General features: G+C 39.9%; 1 protein-coding gene and 1 pseudogene across 2 annotated transcripts in view; both read left to right on the top strand.

Annotated features, from left to right (window-relative positions):
• ARHGAP44 (Rho GTPase activating protein 44) overlaps nt 1-21058 on the top strand; it is a 164395-nt gene that overhangs the window by 22424 nt on the left and 120913 nt on the right. The window lies entirely within an intron of this gene.
• On the top strand, nt 1089-1405 carry LOC110584698 (annotated as a pseudogene).

Genomic DNA, 21058 nt, shown 5'->3' on the forward strand with positions numbered 1-21058 from the left:
AAGGAGTAAGTTGTAACTTGAGTAGAATGTGATGAGGGATTATATTAGGGTAGCAATGGTACATATCTATCCTTGCCATTCTAAGAATAAATAAGTCATAAAAAGTTCCTAAATATGATGAAAAGCTAGGAAAATTAGAAAGAAACTTTATAATTATTTTCAGGTATGACTATGTGGAAACCCCAAAACCCTGAAAATAAATAATAATAAGAGTTTATCAGGGTTGCCCCATTCAGAAGAAAGGAGTGCATATATTAATATTAGATGCAGTAGACTTCAGATCAAGGAAAATTTCGGGGATACAAAAAGACAGTACATAATGATAAAAAAGTTTCATTCATCAAAGAAGACCTAATAAACCTAAATGTGTATGCACCCTGAGAATAGAGGTTCAAAATACACGAAGAAAGAAGTGATAGAGCTGAAAGGAGTAGACAAATCCACAGTTCTACATGGGGACTTCAATACTGCACTCTCAGTTATTGATAAAATTAGTAGACAGCAAATTAACAAGAATATAGAAGAACCAAATAACACTCTAAAGGAACTGGATCTGATTGACATTTGTAGAAAACTCCACCCAATAACAAGAGAATGTATATTCTTTCTTTAAGTACACTCCAAGCCCAGACATAGAGCCCAGTGCGGGGCTTAAACTTATGACCCTGAGATCAAGACCTGAGCTGAGATCAAGAGTCGGACACTCAACCGACTGAGCCACCCAGGTGCTCCAAGAATGCATATTCTTTTCAAGTGCCCCTGAGACACTCATCAAGTTTGACCATACCTGGGTCATAAAATAAAATCTTAAAAATTTTGAAATCATATAAAGTATGATTGAATTCAAGTAGAAACCAGTAACAGAAAGATAACTAAAAAAATCCTAATGTTAAATGATACATTTCTAAACAATCCTAAGCCAAGGAGGAGATTTCATGGGAAATTTAAAAATGTTTTGAATGAATATGAAAACACAAGACATCAAAATTTGTGGGATGCCCCTAACCTTAGAGGGGCATTAATAGCCTTAAATGCTTATATTACAAGAACAGTCACTTTCTGGTGGTGATGACTTCCCCCACGGGAACATGCCCCTCATGAAGGACCTCCTGTCCCCATCCCTGGAAGAGAAGAGAAAGCACAAGAAGTGCCTGGTTCAGAGCCCCAACTCCTACTTCATGGATATGAGGGGCCTGGGATGATACAAAGTTACCACCATCTTTAGCCACACACAAATGGTAGTTTTGTGTTTGCTGCTCCATTGTCCTCTGCCAGCCCACAGGAGGAAAAGCAAGGCTTACAGAAGGATGCTTCTTCAGATGAAAGCAGCACTAAAAGCACCATGAATCAACATGAGTGGGAAACTATCCCAATAAACAGATTTTGGATACAAAAAAAAAAAAAAGAAAAGAACAGTCTCTAATCAATAATCTAAGCTTTTACCTTAAGAAAATAGAAAAAATACAAAATAAAACCAAATTAAACAAAGACGTGATAAAGAATAAAGAGATGATTGGTAATCAGTGAAATAGCAAAGTAGTAGGATAAATGAAATTAAAAGATGATGTTCTGAAAAGATCAATACAGTTGATCTAACAAAACCAACTAGGGAAAAAAATAAGACAGAGATGATCACTATCAGGAATAAAAGAGGATATCACTACTGACTCAACAGGTCATAAAAAGGATTAAAAAATACTACAGACAACTCTGCACATAACTTACACAACTTAAACTGTACTTACTCTTTGAAAGCCACAGACTACCAAAATTCACCAAAGAGACAGATAACTGGAATAGTCTTACATCTATAAAGAAATTGAATTCTTTCCAAAAACAAAACTGCAGGTCCAGATGGTTTCACTGGTGAATGCTACAAAACATTTAAAGAAATAACATCTGTTCTACACAATTTTGTTCAGAAAATAGAACACTCCCTGCCTAGTTTGTGAAGGACACAGCATTACCCTGATAACAAAACGAGGCATAGACATTACAAGAAAACCACAGACCACAGCCCTCATGAATGTAAATGCAAAAATCCTCAAAATATCAGCAAATCAAATGCAGCAATATATAAAAAGAATAATACACTATGACCAAGTAGGGTTTATCTCAGGAATATGTGATTGGTCCAAATTCACAAATCAGTGTAACCTCCCACATTAAATGATAGAAGAAAAAACAAATACTCATATCAACTGGTACAGCAAAAGCATATGACCAAAAAAAAAAAAAAAGCCTATGACAAAATTAAAATCTATTCATGATTATATTAGGAACTCGAATTATATATAAAATAAAATACTGAGGAATCTATGACAAAGCTCCTAGAACTCATAAGTGAACTTATCAAAGTCTCAAGTTGCAAAATGAACTTACAGAAGTCAGTCGTATTTTTATATACTTGCAGTGAACAATTGGAAGTAAAATTTAGAAAACAAACTTTAGATAAATCTAGTAAAACATGCAGGATCCGTATACTGAAAACTACAAAACAGTGATGAAAGAAATTAAAGATCTAAATAAATGGGGAGACATTGTATTCAAGATTGCAAGACTCAATTTAGTTATGATGTCAGTTCTCCCTTGTATTGATCTATAGGTTTAATGCAATTTCCATAAAAATTTCAGCAAGATATTTTTGTAGATACAGACAACCTAACTGGAAAATTTTCATGGAAAGGCAAAGGAACTAGAGTATTGAAAACAATTTTGAAAAAGAAGAATATCATTGGAGGGCTCACACTACCCAATTTTAATAATTACTGTGAAGCTACTATAATCATCATCTAAGGTACTGATGAAGACATATACACTTAGATCAGTTGAACAGAAGAGAGAATCCAGAAAAAGACTCACACAAATTTGGTCAGTTGATTTTGGGCAAAGATGAAGAGGTAGTTTGATGGAGAAATTATTGTCTTTTCAACAAATGGTGTTGGAACAATTGGACCTCACATAAATCATGTGGCATCTCCTGTTTTGTGTCTGGCTTCTCTCAATGTATTACTTTTGATATTCATCCATGTTGTTGTATGTATCTTCCTCTTTAGTATTCCCCTTGCTCAACTATCACCATAATTTGTTTATTATTCACCTACTGGTGGACATTTGGATTATTTCCAGTTTTAGGCTTTTCTGAAAAAATATGCTCTGAACATTCTTATATATTTTTGTGAACATATGCTTTTGTTTCTTTGGATACATACCCACGAGTATAAATGTTGGTCAATTTTATAAAAAACTGTCAAGCATTTTTCCAAAGTGTTTGTATCACTTTACACCCACCAGTTATGTATGAGTCCAGTTACTCTCTTACCTATATCAATACTTGGTATTGTCAGTCCTTTGGATTTTTATCACTTACTGGGTGTGTAGTGGTATCTCATTTGGATTTATTTTGCATTTCACTAACAAGAAAAGATGTCAAAATCTTTTCGTGAGCTTATTGGGCACTCAGATACCTTCTTTTGTGAAATGCCTGCGTAATATTTTGCCCATACTTAAATTCTGTATCTCTTCATTATTGATTTGTAGGTGTTCTTTATATATTTTGGATAGAAATCTTTTGTATTAGTAACATTATGCCAGCTATTGTTTGTTTTTCCTACTTTATTAATGTCTTTTGATGGATGGAAGTTTTAGGTTTTGACAAAATACACATTATCATTTTTTCTTGTAGGGTTAGTAGTTTTTGTATCCTGTTGAAGAAATCATTGCCTATCCCATAGAATAAAATATTCTTCTGTATTTTCTTGCTAATTATTGTACCTTTCGTAGGTCTATAACCCACCTTAAATAAGTATCTGAGTGTGTTTTAACATAGGGGTCAATTTTATCTTTCTTTTCTAGATGGATACCAAATTTCCCTAGCCCCATGTATTGAAAAGTCCATCCTTTCCTCATTGTATTACACTTAATCTCTCTGTCACAAGTCAATGGACAGTATATGCGGGTCTGTTTCTGGACTGTTTCTGTTGCATTTTACCCATCTTTTACATGTTTTAAATCTTTTGTTAACTACTCAATATTTTATAACACATTTAAAAACTTCCACTAAAAAAAAAAAAGAAAAAAAGTTACTAGTTATGGAGGGCGAAAACTGTTTCATTAAGACTTACCTTCACATTATGACCTGGGAAATGGATTATTAAACTATTATTGACTCTATACTGTGTGCCTGGCACTATCATGAGAACACAAAAATGAGTAAGAGGGCAAAACTATAAAACTACTAGAAGATAACAAGAGAAAACCTGGATGACCTTAGGTATGGCATGACGATTTTTTTTTAAGATTTTTATTTATTTATTTTTATTTTATTATGTTAATCACTATACATTACATCATTAGTTTTTGATGTAGTGTTCCATGATTCACTGTTTGTGTATAATACCCAGTGCTCCATTCAGTACGTGCCCTCTTTAATACCCATCACCAGGCTAACCCATCCCCCCACCCCCCTCCCCTCTAGAACCCTCAGTTTGTTTCTCAGAGTCCATTGTCTCTCATGGTTCATCTCCCTCTCCGATTTCCCCCCCTTCATTTTTCCCCTCCTGCTATCTTCTTCTTCTTCTTCTTCTTTTTTTTTTTTTTTTAACATATAATGTATTATTTGTTTCAGAGGTACAGGTCTGTGATTCAACAGTGTTACACAATTCACAGCGCTCACCATAGCACATACCCTCCCCAATGTCTATCACCCAGCCATGCCATCCCTCCCACCCTCCACCACTCCAGCAACCCTCAGTTTGTTTCCTGAGATTAAGAATTCCTCGGGGTTGGGGCGCCTAGGTGGCTCAGTCGTTAAGCGTCTGCCTTCGGCTCAGGTCAGGATCCCAGGGCCCTGGGATCGGGCCCCGCATCGGACTCTCTGCTCCGCGGGAGGCCTGCTTCTCCCTCTCCCACTCTCCCTGCTTGGGTTCCCTCTCTCACTGTGTTTCTCTCTCAAATAAATAAATAAATAAATAATCTTAAAAAAAAAATTCCTTGGGGCACCTGGGTGGCTCAGTCGTTAAGCGTCTGTCTTCGGCTCAGGTCATGGTCCCAGGGTCCTGGGATCGAGCCCCACATCGGGCTCCCTGCTCTGCAGGAAGCCTGCTTCTCCGTCTCCCACTCCCCCTGCTTGTGTTCCCTCTCTCGCTGTGTCTCTCTCTGTCAAATAAATAAATAAAATCTTTAAAAAAAAAAATTCCTCATATCAGTGAGATCATATGATACATGTCTTTCTCTGATTGACTTATTTCGCTCAGCATAATACCCTCCAGTTCCATCCACGTCGTTGCAAATGGCAAGATTTCATTCCTTTTGATGGCTGCATAATATTCCATTGTATATATATACCACATCTTCTTTATCCATTCATCTGTTGATGGACATCTTGGCTCTTTCCATAGCTTGGCTATTGTGGACATTGCTGCTATAAACATAGGGGTGCACATTACCCCTTCAGATCCCTACATTTGTATCTTTAGGGTAAATACCCAGTAGTGCAATTGCTGGATTGTATGGTAGCTCTATTTTCAACTTTTTGAGGAACCTCCATACTGTTTTCCAGAGTGGCTGCTTTTAATTTATTTATTAGAGAGCCCATGTACAAGTAGGGGGGGGGCGGGGGGAGAGAGAGAATCTCAAGCTGACTCAGTCTCACGACCCTGAGATCATGACCGGAGTTGAAATCAAGAGTTGGACGCTTAACTGACTGAGCCACCCAGGCACCCCCTGACTATTTAGATATAAAACTGAAGACATGATCCATGAAAGAAATAACTGATAACCTGGACTTTATGAAAATTAAATTTTCTGCTCTGCAGAAATTCTCTTGACAGTATGAAATGTCTGTATAATCTTCTGTGCATACTTAGATGCTTATCTTGTCAAGAGAACAAGAAGATGAACCACAGACTGGGAGAAAATATTTGCAAAAGACACATTTGATAAAGGACTGTTATCCAAAATATATAAAGAACTGTTAAAACTCAACAACAGAGAAAACAACCCCGTGAAATAATGGGACCAAAGATCTTAACAGACACCTCACCAAAGTAGATATATAGACGGCAAATGAGCATATGAAAAGATTCTTCATGTCACAGGTTATTAGGGAAATGTGAATTAAACAACAGTGAGATACCACTACATACCTGTTAGAATAGTCAAAAAGTGAAAGAAGCCAATCTGGAAAGGCTACATATTATGGTTCCAACTATATGATGTTCTGGAAAAGGCAAAACTATGGAGGCAGTAAAAAGATCAGTGGTTGCTAGGTATTTGGAGGAGGAGGAGGAGGGATGAATAGGCAGAGCACAGAGTATTTTTTTTTTTTTTAAAGATTTTATTTATTTATTTGACAGAGACACAGCGAGAGAGGGAACACAAGCAGGGGGAGTGGGAGAGGGAGAAGCAGGTTCCCCGCAGAGCAGGGAGCCCGATGCGGGACTCGATCCCAGGACCCCGGGATCATGACCTGAGCCGAAGGCAGTCGCTTAACCAACTGAGCCACCCAGGTGCCCGAGCACAGAGTATTTTTAAGGCAGTGAAAGAACACTGTATGTTACTATAATGATGGATATATGTCATCATTGAGTTGGGCCTTTGTCCAAACTCAGAATATATAATACCAAGAATGAATCTTAATGTAAACTATGGACTTTGGATGCTAATGATGCATCAGTGTAGGTTCATCAACTGCAAAAATATACCACTCTTTATTCATAACAACATCTGCTGCACTACACGGATAGATTTTGCTTTCTGTCTTCTTTCATCCACAGGATCTCTTAACTCAGAAATCTGCCTTGGTAAAATCTACAACTTAGTGTGATTCTCTAACATAGAGTACTGCTCTGTCTGGCAATCGCTCTCGACAATGGATAATCACCAACAGGTTGTTTCTTGGGAGGGCGTGATTGTCTTTGTGATAAAATGAATCTTCAGAGTCCCAGATTCCCTTAATACTTTTAATCAGCTTGACCATCAAATGCTCTTGAAGTACTTCGTATGATCTTTGTGCCTGCACCTAAGGAGATAAACCCTGCTGGAGGAAGTGGCTCAACAAGGCAAGTTGGTTCTGTGAGTTCTTTACCGCCCAACTCCAGTGGGCCCCCATTGGTGCCTCTGAATCCTACCATTTGCCAGATCCATTTGTTCATTCTCCAAAACAATGGTATTCCTTTCTTTTTCTACTTCCCTCAAACTTCCGCCTTCCAACACTTTCTCTCAGGGCCACCCTCACCTACTTTCTAGAGGAAATTGAAGCTCTGTTAGATGGATGGGATAACCTCATTTTCCATTGGGAAGTCAAAGATCACCTAAATCTCTAAAGATTTCTCTCTTCCTAATGGAGGAGGTGTCCTATTTTCTGTCTTTTTCCTATCCTTCAATCTCTGCTCTGGGTCATATCTCCTCCTGAACCTTTTCATGCTAGCAAATATCCTTTCTCTCTCCTGTATATTCAATTCCTCTTTCAAGTAGTTGGTTCCACCAACATTTGAACATGTTGGTCCCTTCTGTCTCAGCAACAAAACTTCCCTTGACCCTCTCCAACTCCCACTTACCTCTCCTCTCCAGATTTTTGGGAAAGACTTGTTTGTATTCAATGTCTCCATTACTTGGCCTCACATTCACTCTGTATCCCACCTTATCTGGCTTCTGGCCTTATTCCTTACCCACACCATTCTGCCTGAACTCAGTAAGGTACCAAAGAGGCAGCAGATTCCATATTGCTAAATTTCACGGGCATCTTTGAGTCTTTATTATTTTTTCAGCAGCAGTTGGTATTGTTGATCACTTTTTCTCAAAAGGCTTTTTTATCCTCCTTGGCTTCCGTGATACCATATTCTGCTGGGGCTCTTCCTGTTTTTCTGGCCATTCCTTATCTGTCTCCATTGCAGGAAATAATGGATTTCCTCATGGATCATTCTATAATCTCTCCCTATGCAATTTCCTTCATGCCCTTGGCTTCGGTGATCATTCTGTGCAGATGACTCACACTTCTCATAGTCCTCTTTGAGCTGCAGTAGCAGATCCACAGGACTTTCTATGCCATGGAAAAGAGTTTGAATTTTGAGCAAAGGAGTAGTAGGATTTTACTGTCTTTTTAAAAAGATCAGTCTTCTTCTTGGTATGTGCAGAATAAACAGAGGCAAGAGTGGAAGCAGGGAAACCTCTTATGAGGTTAATATCCAGAAAAAAAGTCCTGGGGACATCTCCAGTGGAATATTCAAAGGTGTACCTCATACTCAGCGTTTCTAAGGCTTATTTCATAATCTTCTGCCTGGGCTTCCCTATTGTAGTGTCTGCCATCACCATTTGGCCAGTTGGACTGGTCAGATACCTTGACCCCACCTGTCTTAGTAGTTGGGGCTACTGTAATAAAATACCATAGTCTGGGTGGCTTATAAACAACAGAAATTTATCTCTTACAGTTCTGGAGGCTGCAAATCCAAGACCGAGATACTAGCCTGGTCAGGTTCTGGTGAGCACCCTCTTCCTGGTTCACAGGTGGCACCATCTTGCTATGTCCACACATGGTGGAAGGGGCTAAGGATCTCTTAGGAACCTCTTTTTATAAGAACATTAATCTCATTCATGAAGACTCCACCCTCATGACCCAAGCACCTCCCAGAGGCTCCACCTCCTAATACTATCATCTTTGAGACTTAGGATTTCAACGTAGGAATTTTGCAGGGACACAGGCATTCAAACCATCATACCACCTCTTCCTTCCAATTCGCCATCATGTACTCTGGTCTCCTCTCACTGTTTCTTACACAGCAGCTTTCATAGTCTTCAAAATGCAGATCCGATGTCATCCCCAGGCTATTATTATTATTATTTTTTTAGTGCTGTTTACATCACTCTGAAGGTAATGACTAAAAGCTTTACAATGTCCATATAAGGTTCTTCATAGTCTGGTCTTGATGTACCTCTGAAACCTCCTTTCCTCCCTCCCTCCTTTTGCTTCTGCACTGTTCTGCCTTCTGCTTGCACTGCTCTCTGCCCCCCGATCCCTGTTGCCTACGCATATGCTATTGTTCTAGAATCTTGGCTAAAATATCATTTTTGGTGAAGATTTCCCATAGTGTTTGACCCTAGTTTTTTTAGGCTTCTCTTAGTTCCCAAATATATACTCATTTGTAGAGTAGTTTGATTACTATCTTTTTATGACATTAAGGATTGTTTTCATCAGAGTTCTCCGGAGAAACAGAACCAATAGGCTGTATGCATGTAGACAAGAGAGAGATTTATTTTAAGGAATTGGCACATGTGATGGTGGGATCTAGCAAGTCTGAAATCTGTAGGGCAGTCCAGCAGGCTGGAGACACAGGGGATAGTTGATATTGCAGTCTTGAGTCTGAAGGCAATCTGGAGGCAGAATTCATTCTTCCTCAGGGGACCTCAGTCTTTTCTCTAAAGACCTTCAACTGATTGGAGGAGGCTCACCCACATTATGGAGAGTGCTGTCGGCTGAATGTTTGTGTTCTCCCAAAATTCATGCGTTGAGACCTATTCCCCTGTGTGTTGGTATTTGGAGGTGGAACCATTGGGAGGTGATAGGAGATGAGGGTGGAGCCATTATAATGGGATTATTGCTCTTATAAAAGAGACCCCAGAGAGATTCCTGTCCTCTTCTAGAACATGAGGACACAGTAAAAAGACAGCATCTGTGAACCAGGAAGTGGGCCCTCACCAGACATGGAATCTGCTGACACCTTGATCATGGACTTCTAGCCTCCAGAACTGTGAGAAATAAATTTCTCTTGTTTGTAGGGCCATCTAGTCTGTGGTATTATGTTATAGCAGCCCACATGGACCAAGACAGAGCATAATCTGCTTTACTTAAAGTCTACTAATTTAAATGTTATTCACATCTAAAAATACCTTCAACACCTCGACTGATGTTTGACCCAAAACTGGATACCATTGCCTTGCCAAGTTGTCACATAAAATTAACCATCACAGGGACCATGTCTGTCTTAGCCCAACATTGTATGATCAGTAGAAGGCTCTCAATAAATATTGATTGAATGGGTTTGGGAGTGTTGGATTTCTAGATTTTTCTACCTGTAGCCAACACCAGTGGGGGTAATGCATTTCATAGCTGCATGCACTGTTCTTCAGAGTCATTCTTTGCATTCATTCTAAAATATTTTTCTGCTAAACACTTTTTTGATACAAGAAATATCTCTAATTTTTGACAAATTTTCTTCTTTGTAATTCATGTAGTCCCTCTTAACTTGTTACTTTTTTAAAAAAGATTTATTTATTTGAGAGAGAGTGGTCATAAGCATGCAAGGGGAGAGGCAAAGGGAGAGGGAGAGAATCCTCAAGCAGACTCCCCGCTGAGTGCAGAGCCTGATGTTGGACTCAATCCCATGACCGTAAGTTCATGACCTGAGCTGAAATCAAGAGTCAGATGCTTAACGGACTGAGTCACCCAGGCACCCTTCTTAGCTTGTTTCTTTACAAATTTTCTTAAGGAGTCTCATAAGGAAGCTTTATTAGCCATTTGACTTAACCATTTGATTTACTCTTCTCTGGTCTTCCTCTTTGTGTCTTTTTCCTGTTTTCTTGGGTGTAGTAACCAGAGCCAACTTTGTCCCTGTGTAACTGGACCATGACTTTATTTGAGGAGATAATTGCATTTTTATTTCCCAATGCACTTCGATTTTATTGGCCATTTTGGCTACAGAAGCACATTGTGCTGAATTTTCTGTTTCTAAACCCAAACTTATTCTGGCCCTGTCTCCAGAGTTTTCTATTTCTGTCATTGGTGCCAGACAGTGAGACAAGAATGCTTGGAGTCATCCTTGACTTTTCCACCCCCACCGTTCCCATTCTATTACAAGATTTTCTTGGTTCTTTCTTGAAAATTTGGTCCCTCAAAATTGATCCTTTTATTTTTCCATTTCTTTCAACAAGCCCTCATGAGCTCATGCATAATAATAGATCTGTTATTGGTTGTTTACCACTATATCCTCCCAACTTCAACCTGCTGTAGCCAGCAATGCCAGGTGAATCTTCCTAAGTATTAGCTTGAGTACACTTTCTTCTCCCAACTCCTGACACTCAGTCACACACTTTATTTCCTTGCTTTATTGGGCCTTTAATGCAGAGGGTTATGTTCATCTAACTTTTCAGATCATGGCATATATCATTATTTAATCCCCTTTTGGCGCTTTCTCCATAGAGTTTGAATGTATTGTCTTTAGTCTCTGTATATTCTTATAAGCTTGTCATTTTGGGTATTTACATGAATTGTACTCTAGGTCTCATTTTGTTTTATATATATCACCACTTTTCAGATCTGTCCATGATACAGCGTGAACATACTCTCCAGTGCTTCTAATTGCTTCTTTTCTTTTATTTGCATCACTCTCTGTATTTATTAGAGTTTAGTACTTTTCTCTGTAGAGATCTAATATATTGGTTAATTTCTATATATTTCATGGTTTATATCATTCTTGTGATTGACATTAAGGTATATTTTATAGTTGGGTTTTGCTGCAGTAATGAGATTGATGTTTTATAGATTATCCTATGTCAGCAACCTTGATGGAGTCTCTTATTCATCTCATAGTTGGCTGTATACGAACTTAATATTACACCGAACTGTATGGTATTACTGATATTTGACTATTTTTGCCTACAGCATTACAAAAACTAATTTCAAATGGTTCAACCTAAAAATGAGTATATTTTTTATTTTTAAATTAAAAATGTTCAAAAATGATTATATTATTTGCAGATAATGATAGTTTTTTCCTCTTGTTTTATACCTTGTATTTCTTTTCTCTCTCTCGATGTTTTAGAAGTTTTAGACCATGTTAAATAGCACTGCTAATGAGTACTGTGGAGCTTTCCTGTTAACTATATTTGTCCTAGGTTTTTCGTTCATGTGTAGATACTCTTATCAAGTTTAAGAAGTTCCTTCTTTTCCTAGTTTGCAATGAAATATTTTCATTTAAAAACAAAAATCTCAAATAGATACTGAATTATATGGTCTTTATGTATCCATTGAGATAGTCATATAATTTTTCTCTTTTATTATATATACGTGTAGTTCATGAAATTGAGAGATGATTTTTATGTTGAATCATCTTGGCATTACTGGGATAAAGTCTAATTATGATATATTTTCAAAATATGCAACTGCATTTGTTTAGTTAATATTATTTTGGGTTTTTATCTTACATTCATAAGGAAACTGGTCTATAACTCTATTTTCTTATAATCCTTTTGTGGCTTAGAAATCAAGTTTGCAAGGGGTTCTTGGGTGGCTCAGTCCTTAAGTGTCTGCCTTCGGCTCAGGTCATGATCCCAGCGTAGCAAGGAGCCTGCTTCTCCCTCTGCCTGCCGCTCCCCCTGCTTGTGTTCCCTTTCTTGCTGTCAAATAAATAAAATCTTAAAAAAAGAAATCAAGTTTGCAAAGTAGTCTCATTAAGTTTGGCAACTTTCACATCTATTTTCTTGAACAGTATGAATAAAGTAGGTATTAATTGTTCCATCAAGGGGTGAGCTCACCTAAAATCTATTGGGTCTTGGAGTCTGTCAGCCATAAAAATAAATCGTTTATTTGGGGATAGCAGAGGAATTACAATTGGGGACATGCAGATACCATGGTGAATCATCCCAGAGTGTAGACAACAAAGGAGAGGAGCCTTCTTTTAGCGAGGACGGAAGGTTAGGGGAGATACTGTTGGAATAAAAGTCCACTGGGGTAGAGGGAGAGTTGAGGGCTCTGGAGACTTCTCATTGGCTGGTTCATGGTGCTTCTCATTGGCTGGGTCCCCCTGATTCTTATTGGTTGGGTTGTGGTGATTCTCATTGGCTGGGTCCTGGTGGTTCTCATTGGCTGGGTCCTGGTGGTTCTCATTGGCTGGGTCACGGTGGTTCTCATTGGCTGGGTCACGGTGATTCTCATTGGCTGGGTCACGGTGATTCTCATTGGCTGGGTCCTGGTGGTTCTCATTGGCTGGGTCGCGGTGATTCTCATTGGCTGGGTCACCGTTATTCTCATTGGCTGGGTCACGGTGATTCTCATTGGCTGGGCCCTGGTGGTTCTCATTGGCTGGGTTGTTGCTGGGCAAGGAGGAACTCTTCCTTCCCCCTCCAGGGTAGTAAGGTGAGCTTCTTCCTGTGTGGGAAAGGATTCCTCCTTCTGGGGTCTGTGAACAGTAGCAGGTGGTAGTGGTGAGGAGAGCTTTCCCTTCAGGTCTTTCTGACTCCATTTTAGATGAGGTCTCCTTTTTTCATTTTCACAGGTCCAAACTACCTGTTTAACCTAACCTTGACTGTGTTCTTCTATCTAATAAAGGTGGCGCATTGTTCCTGTTTCTGTCTCAGCACGTTTCCTCTTGCTGTCCTTGACCTGGTGACTCCGTTTTCCTCTTTCTATCTCACCCTCATCCTCCAAGGACCAGAGTACCTCTCAGATCATTCTTGAGCATCACCCTTCCAGCAGCCCTCCTATGTTTAGCTTCCTATAGCATTTATTGTCTGTTTCATTGTTTGACCCTTAGCATTAGCTCCTTGCATAATTATTTATCCCCACGTATTTAAGTGTCTAGGAGCCCTCCATGGCCCTCTCCTATAAATCTGAATTTTAAGCCTCAGAGTGCCAGGAGTTTATTATAAGCTCTCATTGTTAATGGTGATCATTTGATTATATCACACTCACCTTTGGTCACACTGGCCTTTTCTTTGTTATAATCATGCCAAACATATTTTCACCTTAAGGCTTTTGCACTGTATTTTTTTTTTTTTCTCTCCTTGGAATATTCTTCTGCATTCGACCTGCAAGCATTTTTGTTACCTTTAGTAAATCTTTTTTCTTTTTTTTTTTTAAAGATTTTATTTATTTCTTTGACAGAGAGATAGTGAGAGCAGGAACATAAGCAGGGGGAGTGGGAGAGGGAGAAGCAGGCTTCCTGCCAAGCAGGGAGCCCGATGTGGGACTCGATCCCGGGACCCTGGGATCATGACCTGAGCCGAAGGCAGATGCTTAACGACTGAGCCACCCAGGTGCCCCAGTAAATCTTTTTTCAAATGTTACTTTCTTGGTATAGCCCATCTTGACCACCCTATTTAAAACTGCAGTCTTCACAATCCTCCCTACATATCCTACTTCATTTTCCCCCCCACTTTATTTTCCCACACTTTTTTCTCCCACTTTATTTTTCCTACTCACTGTACATATAAACTTCTTTTTTTCTTGCCCCCTACTATAATGTAAGGTCCTCAGAGACAGAAATTTTGGTGTTTTGTTCAGTGATATATTTTGTGTCAAAAAGAATAACATAGGGGCGCCTGGGTGGCTCAGTCAGTTAAGCATCTGCCTTCAGCTCAGGTCATGAACCTGGGGTCCTGGGATGTAGTCTGGTGTTGGGCTCCCCACTCAGGGGGGAGTCTGCTTCTCCCTCTCTCGCTGCCCCTCCCCCCCTCATGCTTGCTCACTCTCTCTCAAATAAACAAAAATCTTTAAAAAAATTTAAAAGAGTAACATAGTTGGCACTCAGTAAATATTAGAATGCATGAATAAAATAAAATACACCAGCTTTCAATTAAGAACTTGCCCTGCAATTTAGGCTTCCTACCACTATGTGGCAGCAAAGAGGTACTGCCTACAGAAACCCTGGGGGTTTGGGATTGCAAGGAGAGTGAAGTCTTTTCTTAAATATTTAATCCAATGCTTTCCTTCTTTGCCTAAAAAAGCTGTGAGTCTTTTTGCTCTGATTGCTTAAAGTCTCTTAGGCGGAGGAACTGATTTCTTGTCTTTAGATGTTTTGCTGGTAGGATCATCCTATATGCTCTCTGGTGCTAGTGACAAGAGGGGCGCTTCCGTGTTCAACCCTGGTTCTCTGATATTCTGGGCTCAGCCTCTCAGCTGTGTCCCTTTTAGATTCATTGGGGGGGTGGGGGGGAGAGGGGGAGGACTGATTTCTCAGACTGTCAAATCTTCACTTTTCAGATTGCTTGAAATCTAATGCCTTGTGCTTCTTGTTATCATCAGGGATTTCCCCCGCCCCCCGGTCTGTGTTGTCTTCCTTTATGCTGTTACTGGGAGGCATTAGGAAGATGTGATCAGATTGGCTTGTAGGTCCAGTCTCGCCACTCCTTACCTTGGCACACCTTGGGCAAGTCATTGAACCTCTGGAGGTTTTAGACTTCCCTTCTGTAAAATGTGGGAGTCAGATTAGGGTGCCCTGTAAATTCTTTTCCTTCAGCTTAAACGAACACAAATCTAGGAGATAATGTTAACTTTTTTGTTTTGTTATGTTTTGAGAGGGAGCTATTCCATACAGCTCTCATCTGGTGTTTTTGCTTAATTTACACACAGTGATTAGCCTGGATCCCTCAGCATCACTTAGCAACTGCCCACTTTCAGAATGTGGTTTGGTGAGGTGGTTTAAAGGGACATTATCCCATATATCTTAGCAGAGAGGTGAGGATAAAGCTGATTTCGTCTGGGGACACATGTTTCTTTAAATGTGTCACATTCCCCTGTCTTTGGTTTCTCGTTCACCTGCACCGTTTCAGTGAACCCTCCTGGAGGTTGATACCTGTTGGTTTTCTTTGGAATTATTTATTGAGCATTTACTATATTCCAGACGTGACCCTGAATTCATGCCATCTCTTACTTCTTTCATTCACCAGCACCTCTTGTGAGGAATGGGGTGGCGTCTCCTTTTTCAGATTCTGGATAATATCTCGAAGTGGCACGGCTCCTGGACTAGCCCAGCAGCCAGAGCCTGGCTCCCTGCTTGCCTCCTGCTATTCCTTCTTCCTTTATGTACAAGTTATTTTATTTCCAAATTTTACTTTTACCAAAGTAAAGTGGTATGGACAGATTGTAATCAGTGACATGAAAAACTAAACATATTTTTCCTCTTCCCAGATCGTCTCATATAAGACATTCAGTGTGAGCCTAAGGAAAGAGAACATTCCAAAGAAAACCCTTGGGGCTTCAGGGTCTAGTCCTTTGACAAGTTTAATTTAGAAAGGACCTATCAATCCAGGGGAAAACATTTTCAACTAGTATGTAAATGAGCAAATGGTGTTAATCGGTATGAGTTTTAGTTGAAATCCTAAAGCCCAGTTGAGTACAGATTTACTCAAGCTCTTAAGATCAAGAAAGGCATATGTGTGTGTGTGGGATCTTTTTGGTTGTGTTCGAACAAGATGAAGAATAAGAACTATCCGCTTCTGAGCTTCGTGAGGAAGAGTAGAAAAGATAAGCCAACTCCTTCGGATTGATACTCTCGTTGGAGAAAACTAGACTTCTCTATTGGTCTTTGCTACTATCTCCTGAAAAGAGTGATCTTCTGATTTAAAGGGGTAAAATGAGCTTTAGTATTTGGAGTGAAAGCCTCAGATTTTGTAAGAGAAGTTTACCTTGTTTTTGCCATTGTCACCTCGCCTGGTCCAGTTGCCAAACAATGGCTGATAAATTTTTCTTTACATAATTTTAAAAAATTGTAAATTGTAAAACCGTAATTCACCATCTTAACAACTACTTCTTCTTCTTTTTTTTTCTTTTTACGGTAGGCTCCACACCCAACATGGGGCTTGAACTCATGACCCTGAGATCATGAGTCGCGTGCTCTACCAACTGAGCCAGCCAGGGGCCCCCACTTTAACTATTTTTAAGTCTACAGTTCAGGAGTATTAAGTATACTGACATGATTCTCCAAGAGATCTGCAGAATATTTTCATCCTGCAGAACTGGAACTCTTCCCATTAAACAGCTTTTCATTTCCCTCTCCCGCCTACCCTTGGTAACCGCCATTTACTTTCTGTCTGTGTGGATCTGATTAGCAGCACTTGTCTTACTGTGTTGGGCCTAGCGTTTCACTTAGCATAATGCCCTCAAAGTGCATCCATGTTGGAGCATGTGACATAATTTCCCCTTTTTTTTTTAAGGCTGAATAATTGTTCATTTTCTGTATATGACACGTTTTGTTTATCTCTTCATCCGTTGATGGACATTTGGGTTGTTCCCACCTCTTGGCTGCCATGCACGATGCTGCTGTGAACACAGGTGGGCAAAAGTCTCTTCAAGATCCTGGTTTCAAATTTTGGAAGGATACCCAGAAGCAGGAATGACGGTAACTTTTAAGAACTTGCAGTTAAGGACAGGAATGCTGGAAGAAGCAGATTTGAACAAAGTCATGCTAGTCTTTTTTTTTCCCCTAAAGAAAAAAGGATAGATTTTTTTTTTTAAAGATTTTATTTATTTATTTGAGACAGAGAGAAAGAGAGAGAGAGAGCACATGAGAGGGGGGAGGGTCAGAGGGAGAAGCAGGCTCCCCGCCGAGCAGGGAGCTCGATGCGGGACTCGATCCAGGGACTCCAGGATCATGACCTGAGCCGAAGGCAGTCGCTTAACCAACTGAGCCACCCAGGCGCCCCAAAAAGATAGATTTTTTAATGTTTAGTTGATTGGCATGCCTGACTCAAATCCCAAGCAAGACGCTCAGACAAATGAATGAGTGGACTTGCAGAAATTTAGAAAAGGAAGCAGTGGTCATTAAGAGCTAGCCTGAGAAGAGTAAGCATATGTTAGGGGAGGCTGATCTCATTTTTAAAAATACTCCAGCCACTAGGCCTATAGATGCAGACAGATGGTAGAGCTGATGCATGTAGATGGTTTTGGCAAGAGGGGACAGTGACTCTGTTGATGATACGAGGAGATGCATGGGATGGTAGTCTCATTAGAATGGGTGGTAACTGGAAAAATACCTTATTTTATATAGAAGTTTGTGGGGGGCGTGGTTTATGGTATGCTGCTGTGAGGACCCTGCCCTGTTGAAGGATGGTTTGAGTAAATAATCAGGTTTATAATCTCATATCTGAAGATGATTAATATGCTCCATTCAGAACTCATCCTTTGACTTTTCCAGAATCCTCCTCCTACTTACAGACTTTCCCACTTTTCTGTCAACTTATGGCCACCTGCTTTTGGTACTTTTTTGTCATCTCTCTTTGTTCATTTCCTCATCGTAATAAATACTTGAATAATATTTTATAAAAAAATTAACATTTTATTAGAAAAATAAGAAAACCATCCTTTTACAAGAGTAATGCCCAGAGTTTTCTCAAGACATGGTGAGGTGTGTTTCCCTGGACAATATTAAGTCAGAGAAAAAGTAGAGAGCACGTTTGTGTTTGTGTGGATAGGTTCATAGTCGTCTTAAAAATCCCTATGTGTTAAGTATCAAAAGGCTGAAAGAAAATACCTCCAAAAGTTAAGAAAAGGTGTGACTCTTCCAGATGCTGGTTTTTTCTTTGGCAATTCCCTGTGTTTTCCAAGTGGTCGACTTTCTGTTGCATAGATTCGTCTTTGACTATCATGTGCTTCCTGCACCAGGAATCATTGGTCTCCAACTTTAGAAAGTACCATAGATGTCCCTATTTTAAGGTGAATTAGCCAGGTGGAAACAGCAGATGTTGGTGAGGATGCAGAGAAAGGGGAACCCTCTTACACTATTGGTGGGGATGCAAGCTGGTGCAGCCACTTTGGAAAACAGTATGGAGGTTCCTGAAGAAGTTGAAAATAGAGCTGCCCTACGACCCAGCAATTGCACTACTAGGGATTTACCCCAAAGATACAGATGTAGGGATCCGAAGGAGCATGTGCATCCCAATGTTTATAGCAGCAATGTCCACAGTAGCCAAACTGTGGAAAGAGCCCAGATGTCCATCGACAGATGAATGGATAAAGAAGATGTGGTGTATATATACAATGGAATATTACTGAGTCGTCAAAAAGAATGAAATCTTGCCATTTGCAATGACCTGGATGGAACTAGAGGGTATTATGCTAAATGAAATAAATCAATCAGAGAAAGACAATTATCATATGATCTCACTCATATGTGGAATTCAAGAAACAAAACAGAGAATCATAGGGGAAGGTAGGGAAAAATAAAGATGAAATCAGAAAAAAAAAAAGTGAATGAGTCCTCTATATGGGGGTGGGGGTGTAGGAATTGGAAGTGAGGTAGCCTCATGAGGAAAATTCCTTCTGAATTGGAGGTTTGGGTGTAGGAGGACTTGGGAAACTTAGCCCCTCAACCTTGCCCTTCCCATTCTGTTCCAGCTCCAACCTTTAAAACTAGTGTTTACATGTACCAGGCTCCTTACCTTATGTCATTTCCACCAAGCCCCCTTTGATTGTACTCTAGAAAATTCTATAGGTGGAGTGACAGCAAAAAGATCCACTACTTGGCTGTCTATGCAGTGGTTGACCAGCTGGATCATTAGTTAAAGATTGGCCATTTGTCACGGTCTGGCCCAGAGCATCTTATTTCTTCCCAGGGGCTTAACCTTTATGAAGGTGGTCATCTTCCTGTCTCAAAATTGAGGACTGCTGGCAAGCATCTGTGTAACACGTACTTCTTGAGTGGTTCCTGGCCCTTGCAAGCGGTGCATCTTTCAGCCGGCCTGGTTTTCTCTTCAGTTACCTTCTTCTGGGTCCTTCCGTACCACATCTTGTGAGCTTTATTAGTAGCAGTGAAATCCAGTTCGCTCAACAAAATGACGTGCAGTGGTGTAGTGCGTTCTTTGACTTTAACTGATGAGACTTGGTCCCACGCGCCTTTTGTTGCCATGCCTGACCTTGCCGGGAATTATTTATAGATTCTTGGCTGGATTATATTCCACTTCTGAGTCTTTCAAACCAGGTGAGCAGAAACCTGCAAAGATTTAGTAGAGGTATTTCACCAATGACCCTAGGCTTAAAATAGTTTTTGGTTGTCGTTGTTAAAGAATGAAGAATTCAGGGGCGCCTGGGTGGCTCAGTCGGTTAAGCGACTGCCTTCGGCTCAGGTCACGATCCTGGAGTCCCGGGATCGAGTCCCGCATCGGGCTCCAGTCCCGCATCGGGCTCCCTGCTCGGCAGGGAGTCTGCTTCTCCCTCTGACCCTCCCCCTGTCCTGCTCTCTGTCTCTCATTGTCTCTCTCGCAAATAAATAAAATCTTAAAAAAAAAAAAAAAAAGAATGAAGAATTCAGTATTTTACATTAAAAGGGTATTATTTTTTGCTTTCTTTCTGGCTCTTCTTGGGTTTCCAGATTAGACCTCATCTTCACACAGCTCATTGTGTATTTCCAAATACAGTTAAGATGTTAACCCAGAAATAAAACAGGTCAAGCCCTCACGTATAGGTAAATAATACCCTTGTTTGATTTATCCTGTGACCTAGATCAAAACTCACCTAAAAAGGGCAAGACATAACCACCATTTACACTCAAATGTTTATTTTCTTGCAAAAATTTTATTTTTCCCAACTGAGGGTTGCTGGAGTGGGGGGTGGGGTGGGAGGGATGGGGTGACTGAGTGATAGACACTGGGGAGGGTATGTGCTCTGGTAAGCGCTGTGAATTGTGCAAGACTGTTGAATCTCAGATCTGTACCTCTGAAACAAATAATGCAATATATGTTAAGAAAAAAAAAAGAAGAAGAAGAAGAAGGTAGCGGGAGGGGAAGAATGAAGCGGGGGAAATCGGAGGGGGAGACGAACCACGAGAGACGATGGACTCTGAAAAACAAACTGAGGGTTCTAGAGGGGAGGGGGGTGGGAGGTTGGGTTAGCCTGGTGATGGGTATTGAGGAGGGCACGTTCTGCATGGAGCACAGGGTGTTATGCACAAACAATGAATCATGGAACACTACATCTAAAACTAATGATGTAATGTATGGGGATTAACATAAGAATTTAAAAAAATTAAAAAAAAAATCCGGAAAAAAAAAATTTTATTTTTCCCAAACAATTGCAGAAATTTGAGATCTTCCCTACTCCAGCTCTTCGTTGTGCTTTAGCAAAACACGTTCATTATTTTTTACTGAAAGGCCAGCATAAATTTTGCCTTGTCATTTGCTGTGGGTGTAGTCATTAAAATGTGGTCTCTTAATCACTTGTTTATGATTTAGATTTTCAGTATCCAGATTGGGGTTTTTTTGTGTGGGTCATCAGAAAGTTTAATAATAAAATATTTTATTCTATATCTCAGTGTGATCTGTTTTAACCGTGCTGGTGCCCCTCACTATTCCA

The sequence above is a fragment of the Neomonachus schauinslandi genome, chromosome 15 (genome assembly GCF_002201575.2).
Source record: "Neomonachus schauinslandi chromosome 15, ASM220157v2, whole genome shotgun sequence".
In the NCBI taxonomy this organism is placed as follows: Eukaryota; Metazoa; Chordata; class Mammalia; order Carnivora; family Phocidae; genus Neomonachus; species Neomonachus schauinslandi.